We start from the raw sequence: 10,964 nt of genomic DNA, 5'->3' as shown, positions 1-10,964 counted from the left end.
CAGAAAGACAGTGTAGACAAAATTTAAAATATACTAGAGACACACAATAGCATATTTGAGGAGGCAGAAAAAACAATAAATAAAGTAGAAGGACAACTGGAATAGAATGTACAAGAGAACAAATGGCAAAAAAGATGGAAAATTGAAATTATATCTTCAGGAAATGTTGGACAAAACAAAGCACACACTTATAAGAAACACTGGTGTCCAAGATGGAGAATAAGGGCTAGGAAGATTAGTTGAGGAGATAATGGGGAAAAACTTCTCAACCTTTATAAAAGACGTCAGTATGCAAATCAAAGAAGCCCAATGAACCCCAAGTAGAATAAACCCAAATAGACCCACTCCAAGACACATCCTAATAAGACTCAAATGCTGAAGAGAATGTAAGTCTTAACATATCAATGATTGTGTTAAATGTAAATGGCATAAATACAGCAGGTAATATAGTGATTGGCAGAGATTTTTTTAAAATGGTGTATATAGGAAACTATATGCTGTATATAGGAAACTCATTTCCAAGATGCTGATATAGATAAGACAAAATTAAATGGATGTAAAAAGACACAACATATAAACACTAATCAAAAGAAACCTGGAATGGCTAAACTAATATTATATACGGTAGACTTAAGAGGCAAGAAAATTGCCTGTGACAAAGAGGTATATTACATAATGACAAAAGAGACAGCCCATCACCATAACATAACAATCCTAAATGTGTATTAGCAAATAGTGGAGCTTCAAAATACTTGAAGCAAAATTTAACAGAAGTGAAAGGAGAAACAGACTCCCAATTATACTTGGGGATTTCAATCCTACTCTCTCAATAAGTGATAGAAACATTACACAGAAAATCAGCAAGGATGTAGAAGAACTGAACTGACTTTTCCCAACAACAGCAGAATTCACTTTTTTTTCAAGCCTATTGTAGCAGTTACAAAGATAGATGATATTCTTGGCTATAAAAAAAAACCTCAACAATTTAAAAGAAGTAAGATCATATACGGTATGATCTCTTGTCATAATTGAATCAGACTAAAACTCCATAATAGGAAAAGAACAAGTAAATGTCTAAATACTTGGAAATTAAACCACACATTTCTAAGCAATCTAAAGGTCAAAGAAGTCTCAAGGGAAGTGAAAAAACAACATAGAACTAAATGAAAAAAATTCAGCATATCAAAACTTGTGAAATATAGTTAAAATAGTGCATAAAGGAAAATTTATAACATTAAATATTTATAATAGAGAAAATAAAGGCTTCAAATAATCTAAGCTTCTATTTCAACAAAGTAGAAAAAGAAGATAAACCGCAAAGCAAGGAGACATAAGAAAGTGATAAAATTAGAATAGAAATAAATGAAATTGAAACCAAAATCAATGCAAAAATGAATGAAAATTAAATTTGAGTCATCAGAATGAACAATAAAATTGATAAACCTCTAGAAAGATTGACAAAGAAAAAATGAGAAGCCAGAATTTACTAATGTTAGGAATGAAAAAGGATATCATTATGGACATTATAGATATTAAAAGGATAATAAGGGGATACTACAAAGAACTCTACACATGTAAATTCAACTGTGGTTGAATCGCACAAAAAAAGAAAATTAAAAACTAATATCTCTCATGAACATAGACGCAAAAATTTTCAACCAAATATTAACAAATCAAATCCAGCAATATATAAAAAGAACTGTATGCCACAAGAGAGGTGGTTTACTCCAGGAATGCAAGTGTTGTTCAGTATTACACAATCAATCAATGTGAAGCCACTATATGAACTGCTTGATATAAAATAGCACATGATTGTGTTAATTGATTTGTTAATTGCAGAAAAAGCATTTAACAAAATCCTGCCTCAATTTATGAGAAAAAAACTCTCAGAAACTAGGAATTTAAAGAAACTTTCTCACCGATAAAGGTTATTTGAAAAAAAATCTATGGTTAGCATCATACTAAAATCTGGGACAAGGCAAGGATGTTTGCCCTAATCATTCTTATTTAACTCAGTAGTACCAGTCTTAGCCTAGTCAATAATGCAAGAAAAGGATATAAAAGTTCTAGAGATTAGAAAGCAATAAATAAACTCTTCCTATCTGCAGATGATATGATTGTCTATGTCGAAACACTTCAAGGAATCTACAGGAAAATATGAGAACTAATAAGTAAGTTTAGCAAGGTTAAACCACAAAACTTAATCTCATGTTTATATACTAACAAGGAACTATTGGAAACTAAAACTAAAAACAATACTATTTATAATTATCTCAAAATATGAACACCTAAGTATACATTTAACAAACATGTGCAGAAACTATGTGCTAAAAATTGCAGAATTTTGTTGAAATAAATCAACAAAGATTTCAATAAATGGAAAGACAACACCATGCTCATGGACTAAAAATTTCAACATAGTAAGGATGTGAATTCTCCCCAAATTGATCTATAGATTCAAAGAAATTCCTATCAAACTCTCAATAGTATTTTTATAGATATGCACTAGTTTATTTTAAGATCTATATGGAAAAGCAAAGGAATTAGAATATCTAAACCAATATTGAAAAGAAAAATAAAACTGGAGGAGTCACGCTTCCCAATTTTAAGACTTACTATATATCTAGCAAATAACAGACAGTGTAGTATTGGTGGAGGAATAGATATACGGACCAATGTAACAGAATAGAAAACCCCCAAACAGAGCCACACAAATACATCCAATTGATTTGGGGGGAAGGTGCAAAAGCAGTTCAATGGAAGAAGAATAGTCTGTCAACAAGTGGTGTTGGAACAAATTGGGCATCAATAGGTAAAAAAATCTCACACTTTATACAAAAATAACCAAAATGGAACATATATATAAATATAAAATGTAAAACTGTAAAATTTATAGGAAAGAACATCAGAAAAATCTTTGTTACATAGGGCGTTATTGGACATTACATCAAAAAACCACCCATAAAGGAAAAAAAATCAACTAAATGGACCCCAGCAAAATTTAAAATGTTTGCTCTGTGAGATGAAGAGATTGAAAAGAAAAGCCAGGGACTGGGAAAAAATATTTGCAAATCACATAACTGAGAAAGGATTCACATACAGAAGATGTAAAGAAAACATACAATACAATTAGAAAAAGGACAAAAGACTTGGACACTTGACAAAAAAAGGTATATGAATGGAAACTAGGCACATGAGAAATGTTCAACATCATTAACCATTAGGGAAATTCAAATTAAAACCACAATGAGAAACCAGCACCCACCTAGTAGAATGGCTAAAAAAAAGTGACACAAAGAGCTGGTGATGATATGGAGAAACTGGATCACTTACATATTTCTGGCAGGGAAGTAAAATTGCATAGCTACTCTGGAAAACAGTTTGGCTGTTTCTCCAAAAGTTAAACATGCATTTACCACATAATCCAGCAATCACAGCTCTGGGCATTTATCCTGGAGAAATGAAAATTTTTGTCCATGCAATACTTGTACACAAACATAAATAGCATCTTTGTGGGTAACATCCAAAACTGGAAAAAAACCCAAATGGGTTACTAAATAAACAAACTGATATATCCATACCATGGATTACTACTACACAGCCATAAACAGGAGTGAACTACTGATATATGCAACAACTTAGTTGTTATGGTGAGGGTCATTATGCTGAGTGAAAATGCCAATCTCAATAGATAACGTACTGTATGATTCCATTTATATAACATTCTCAAAATGACATAATTCTCGAGAAGAAAAACAATGGTTGCCAGGGGGATTAAAGGAGGGAGTGGAAGGTGCAACTGTAAAGAGGTAACATAGAAGAGCTCTTCTTTGGTGACAGAACAATTCAATGTCTTGATTGTGGTGGTGGTTGTATAAATCTATACGTGTGATTAAATTTCATAGAACCATACACACAAACACACACAAATGAGTGTTCATAAAAACTTGTAGAATCAGAATAAATCTAGTTCATTGTACTATGCCAAATGTCAATTACTTGGTTTTAATAATGTGCTATAGTTTTGTTTTGTACTTTTTGTATGCTGTATGGCAGGGGTCACATTTCATTCTTTTTCCATATGAGTATCCCCTTATTGCAGCACCATTTATTGCATTCTTGTTTGGTGGTTTTTCATTTGTTTGTTTGCTTGTTTATTTGGGAAGTGCATGGGCCAGGAATCGAACCTGGGTCTCCCGCATGGTAAGTGAGAATTCTACCACTGAACTACCCTTGCACCCCCAATGTGTTATAGTTTTGTAAGATGTTACCATTGGGGGAAACTGGTTCATGGGTGTGGAACTTCTCTGTGGCATGCTTGCAAGTTTTTTGTGGGTTTATAATTATCACAAAATAAAAAGTTTTAAAAATTATTCTTTCTGATGTAAACTTTTATATTTTCCCCTGTTTGTGAGGATGCATTTTCTTTATTTTCATATCAAAAAAAAGTTTTTTAAAGTAAATGGAGATACTTTTATGTGATGGTATTGTCTTAAACAACAGAGTTTTCAGGAATTAATCAGTCATTAAACAAGAGATGGAGGCATCTCTTTTGATGAACTGACCCTTATGATCCAGAATCTGTAGCATTTTTGATATATCCATGTCACACAGGTAATTTTTTTACAAGTAATTCTGTTAGAACTCTATATAGAAATTGTTCAACCCTGTTTCACTTAACTTTTGCTGCATAACAAATCACTGACATTAGTATTTCATTACTGTTGTAAAAAATTACCACACATTTTGTGACTTAAAACACCCCCATTTATTAGCTCCCAGTTCTGTAGGTCAGAGTCCAGCACTGCATGGGATGCTTGGAATGGTTGGATTGCTGGGGCACACCATCTTTCATCCTCCAGAAGGGTAGTTCAGGCTAGTACACATGCTTGCCAAAGAGTTTCCAGCAACAAGAGAATGAATGCGTCAATGCTCAAGATTTTCCTAATGTCCCATTCGTCAAAGCAAGCCACATGTCAAGCCAAAATTCCAGAGGTGGACAAACAGACTTCCTCTTTTGAGGGAGGAGCTGTAAGAGAATTTATGGTCACTTTTTGCAATCTACCCCAAACCTCTGGATAATGGCAAAATTTACCGTGAGCAATATGTGATTCAGTGAAATCTTGATACAACCAAATTATTGGATAGTTCCTAGAACTTTATCTTAATGGGATTTGACTAGTATTAATTGTTCCCACATAAATTATATAGCAGCATAGCTTCTAACTTGAAATATACTAATTCCCTCGCTCTTCAGCTTCATTTAAAAATAAATTTTATTAGAGAAGCTGTGATTTTACAGAACAATCATGCATAAAATACAAGATTCCAATACACCACCCCACAAAAAACACCTTGCATCTATGTGGAACATTTGTAACAATTGATACCAGCACATTTTTATAAATGTACTATTAATTAAAGTCCATGCTTTAGTTTAAGGTTCACAGATCATGTAGTGTAGTTCCACAGATATAAAAAAATTATTCTGTTACCTTACATATAATTTAAAATTTCCCCTTTTATTCATATACAGATATATATTTCAGTGTTGTTAATTGCATTCACGAAGTTGTGCTACCATCCCCACCATCCGTTACTGAAACATTTCCATCATTACAAATAAGAACCCTGTACATTTTAAGCCTTAACTTCAAATTCCCTATCCCCACCTTTCCCTTGTTAATCTACATTCTAGATTCTGACTCTGTGCATTTGCTTATTCTAACTGTTTGAAAACAGTGAGATCATACAACATTTGTCTTTTGGTGTCTGGCTTAGTTCACGCAACAGGATGTCTTCAAGGTGCTTCTACGTTGTCACGTGTGTCAGGATTTCGTTCCATTGTTTTATATACTACATTTTGTTTATCCATTCATCGAATGATGGACACTTGGGTTGCTTCTGTCTTCAGGCAATTGGGAATAGTCTCACTATGAACATCAGTGTGAAGATATCTGTTCAAGGCCCTGCTTTCAATTCTTTTGGGTATATACCTAATAGTGAGATTGCCAGGTCATATGGTAGCTTTCTGAAGAACTGCCAAACTGTCTTCCACAGCAGCTGCACCATTGTACATTGCCACCAACAATGAATGAGTGTTCCTATTTCTCCACATCCTCCCCAGAACTTGTTATTTTCTGTTTTTTAATAGCAGCCATTCTAATGGGTATGAAATGGTATCTCATTATGGTTTTGATTTGTATTCCCTTGATGGCTAATGATGTTGTTCATCTTTTCATGTGCTTTCTAGCCATTTATAGATATCTTCTTTGAAGAGATATGTGTTCAAGATTTTGCCCATTTTTAAATTGGGATGTTTGTCTTTTTGTTGTTAGGTTGAAGGACATCTTTATATATTCTGGGTATTAATCCTTTATTGGTTATGTGGCTTCCAAATATTTTCTTCCATGTGTACGTTGTCATCTTACTTTCATGACAAATTCTTTTAAGGATCAAAAGTTTTTAATTTTGATGAGGTGCCATTTATTTATTTTTTCTTTTGTTGCTTATCCATTGCCTAATACAAGATCCTGAAAATACTTCGCTACATTTTCTTCTAGCTCTTATATAAAGTCTAGCTCATATATAAAGGTTTTTGATTCATTTTGAGTTGATTTTTGTATATGGTGTGACGTAGGGATTCTCCTTTTTTTTGGAAAGGGAGATCCAGTTTTTCTAGCATCATTTGTTGAAGAGGCTATTCATTCCCAATTGAGTGGTCTTTTCCACCTAGTCAAAAATTAGTTGGGATTCCCGGTGCCTGCCCAAGTTAAAAAATAATAATAATTGGCCATAAATATGAGGGTTGATTTCTGAGCTCTCAATTCTGTTTCATTGTCTTATATCTTTGTGCCATTACCATATTGTTTTGATAACTGTGTCTTTGTAACGAGCTTTAAGATCAGAAAGTGTGAGTCCCTCAACTTCATTTTTCTTTTTCAAGATGGCTTTAGCTATTCTGGGCCCCTTACCCTTCCATATAAATTTGCTGGTTGGCTTTTCTTGTTATACAAAGTTTTTTGGAATTTTGTATTGAATATATAAATTGCTTTTGGTATTATTGACATCTTAATGATATTTAGTTTTCCAATCCATGGACATGAAATATCCTTCCATTTATTTTGGTCTTCTTTAATATCTTTTAACAATGTTTTGTAGTTTCCTGTGTACCAATCCTTTACATCCTTGGTTAGATTTATGCCTAGATTTTTTATTTTATTTTTGTTATTATGAATGAAATGTTTTCTTGATTTCTTCTTCCAATTCTTCATTGCTTATGTACAGAAACACCAATTATTTTTGAGTGTTGATCTTGTACCCCACCACTTTGCTGAATCCACTTATTAGCACTAGCTCTTGTGATTTTATCAAGACTTTCTGTATATAGGATCATATCATCTGCTAATAGCAAAAGTTTTACTTCTTTTCCAATTTGGATGCCTTTTATTGTTTCCTTGCCTAATTGCTGTGGGAAAAACTTCCAGTAAGATGCTGAATAACAGTGGTGACAGTGAGCAGCATTAGAGTTAAGTCTCCTTAATCTTGGTAGAATTACCCTGTGAAGCTATGTGGTCCTGGGCTTTTCTTTCTTAGGAAGTTTTTTATTACTGATTCAATCTCTTTACTAGTAATTGCTTTGTTGAGATATTCTGTTTCTTCTAGAATCAAAGTAGGGAGTTTGTGTGTTTCTATGAATCTGTCTATTTCATCAAGATTATCTAATTACTGGAATATAAGTATTCATTGTATCTTCTTATAGTCCTTTTTATTTTGGCAGGGTCAGTAGTAATGTTCCCTTTTCATTTCTGATTTTTGTTATGTATCCTCTCTCTTTTTTCCCTTGTCAGTCTAGCTAAAGGTTTGTCAATTTTATCAATCTTTTCAAAGAAACAATTTTTGGTTTTCCCAATTCTCTCTATTTTTTTCTATTTCATTTATGTCCACTCTAATCTTTTTTATTTCCTTCCTTCTGCTCAGTTTGGGTTTAATTTGCTCTTCTTTTTCTAGTTCTTCCAATTTTGAAGTTAGGTCTCTGAATTGAGGAGTTTCTTCTTTTTAATGTTAGTGTTTAGAGCTATAAATTTCCTTTTCAGCACTGCTTTTGCTGCATCCTGTAAGTTTTGTTATGTTGTATTTTCATTTTTATTCACCTCAATGTATTTCTTCATTTTGTTTCTTATTTCCTATTTAACCCATTGGTTATTTAAGAGCATGTTTATAATTTCCATGCATTTGTGAATTGTCCATTTCTCCTTCTGTTATTGATTTTTAGTTTCATTTCATTGTGGTCAGAGAATTTACATTGCATGATTTCAATATTTTTCAATTTATTGAGACTTGTTTTGCAGCCCAATATATGATCTATCCTAGAGAATGAACCATGTGAACTTGAGAATGTATATTCTGTTTTTCATCTTCTATATATGTCTGTCAGGTCTTGTTGGTTTAGTATATGATTTAGGTCCTATACTCCCTTATTGATCTTCTGACTTGATTTTCTATCCATTATTGAGAGTGGTATGTTAAAGTCTCCTACTACTTATGTAGAACCATCAATTTCTCCCTTAAAATCTATCGGTATTTGCCTCATATATTTTGGGGCTCTGCTATTAGGAGCATATATATTTATAATTGTTACATCTTCTTGTTGTATTATCCCCTTTATTAGTATATAATGACCATCCTTGTCTCTTGTAACTGTTTTTGACTTACAGTCTACTTTTATTTGATATTAGTATAGCCATTTCAGCTCTCTTTTGGTTCTACTTTCAACGTATACTTTTTCCCATCCTTTCACCCTCAACCTATTTGTATCCTTGACTTTAAGGTGAGCCTCTTGCAGACAGCATCTAGTTGGGTCACAGGTTTCTTTTTCCCCATTCTGTCCATCTCTGCCTTTTGACTGAAGAGTTGATTTTGTTAAATTTAAAGTTACTACTGATAAAACCGGACTTTCTTCTGCCATTTTGCTATTTAGCCTTTGTAAGTCTTATGCCTTTTTTGTTCCTCATTTCTGTTATACTTTTATATGTATTTGCTTTTGTGTATTGAAATTTATTGAGTGCCTTCTCACATCTATCTGGATATATTTTTCATCTGCTTTCCTTGTGGTTTCCATAAGTTTAAAATTTAACATCCTAAATATGTAACAGTAATATTTGTTTTGATACCAACTTAACCTCAATAGCATGCACGTATACTTCTTGCACACCCCTCTGTCCCCCTCCATATTTTGTACTTATTACCACTTATATCTTTGTTCATCGTATTTCCAAAAATATCAATTTATCATTACATTTCATACGTTTGCATTTTAGCATCTGTAGGAAATAACAAGTATCGTTATATACCAAGCAATATTATACGATAATACTGGCATTATTATATTATATGCTAACACAGGTATGTGCTTCTTTTTTTTTTTTTTTTTTATACATGGGCAGGCACCGAGAATCGAACCCGGGTCCTTGGGCATGGCAGGCAAGCACTCTTACCTGCTGAGCCACAGTGGCCCGCCCAGATATGTGTTTCTTAAAGATATTTTTAATCACTGTCTATTGTCCTTTCCTTTCTGTTTGAAGAACTCTCCTTAGCATTGCTTGCAGGACTGGTCTAGTGGTGATGAACTCCCTCAGCTTTTGTTTATCTGAGAATGTCTTAATCACTCCCTCATTTTTGAAAGAGAGTCTCACTGGTATAAAATCTTTGGCTGGAAGTTGTTTGCCTCAGTTCTTTAAGTATTTCAACCCACTTCCTTCTTGCCTCTGTGGTTTCTGATGAGAAATCAGAACTCAATCTCATTGGGACCCCATTGTAATAACAGGTTGCTTTTCTCTTGCAGGTTTCAGAACTCTCTCCTTGTCCTTTGCATTTAATGTAGTCAGTATATGACAGGGTGTGTTTTTCTTCATGTTTATCCTGCTTGGTGATTTGTGAGCTTTTAGGATGTACAATAATTTCTTATGCTAAGTTTGGGAAGTTCTTTGTCATTATTTTTTTCTTACTATTCCTTCTGCCACTTTCTTCTTTCTTCTTCTGGAACACCCATAATGTGTATATTGGTGTGCTTGATGCTGTCTAATAACTGTCTCGGGCTATTTTCAATTTTAATATTTCTTTTTCCTTTCTGCTCCTCAGCCTTATTCATTTCAAACGCCATGTCTTCAAGTTCACTGATTCTTTCTTCTGCTAGCTCCAATACAATCGTTCTAAATTTTTTAATATTTTTATTGAGCTATCTTCACATACATATAGACCATCTGTTTTAGTTTGCTAAAGCTGCCAGAATGCAACCACCAGAGATGGATCGGCTTTTAATAAGGGGATTTATTTAGTTACAAATTCATAGTTCATCAGAGGAAAGGCACCTAGCTTTCATCTGGGTTTCTCTGTTATATGGGAAGACACATGGTGACATCTGCTGAACTTCTCTCCTGGTTTCTGGGTTCCAATGGCTTTCCCAAGGGCTATTCCTTTCTGCATCTCCAAATGCCTGGGCTGAGTTGTGAGTGCTGAGATGAGGTATGCTGAGCTTTTCAGCTCTCTTCTGACCTCTCTCTTTTAAGCCTCCAGCTAATTAAATTAAATCTCATTCATTGTGGAAGGCACTCCACTTAGCTGATCACAAATATAATCAGCCATAGAAGAATTTCACATACTGATGATTTAAATCCATATGAACAGAACAATGGGGCATCACCACCTGGCCAAATTGACACCTGAACCTGACTCACATGTCCACACCTTGTCAACGTGGCAACTATACACCCCACCTTAATCCATACTTAATCTCTAAATAGAAAACAATAACAGCACTATTTTTTTGCCTAATGTGGTAGTTAGATTCAGGTGTCAACTTGGCTAGGTGAAGGTGCCTAGTTCTATTGCTATGGAAATGAGCCAAAAGCATGTGAACCTCATCTGTTCCTGATTACATCTGCAGTCGGCTAGGAGCCGTGCCT

The 10,964-nt window shown here is 33.8% G+C and overlaps 1 non-coding gene across 1 annotated transcript; it reads right to left on the bottom strand.

The window, feature by feature from the left end:
• Positions 1 to 4,166: 4,166 nt before the first annotated feature.
• On the bottom strand, positions 4,167 to 4,237 carry TRNAG-ACC (transfer RNA glycine (anticodon ACC)). The gene has a single exon. It is a non-coding gene; the product is annotated as a tRNA-Gly (tRNA).
• Between the last annotated feature and the right edge of the window lie 6,727 nt (positions 4,238 to 10,964).

The sequence above is a fragment of the Tamandua tetradactyla genome, chromosome X, assembly GCF_023851605.1.
Source record: "Tamandua tetradactyla isolate mTamTet1 chromosome X, mTamTet1.pri, whole genome shotgun sequence".
In the NCBI taxonomy this organism is placed as follows: Eukaryota; Metazoa; Chordata; class Mammalia; order Pilosa; family Myrmecophagidae; genus Tamandua; species Tamandua tetradactyla.
This window is presented reverse-complemented; position numbering and strand designations above follow the sequence as displayed.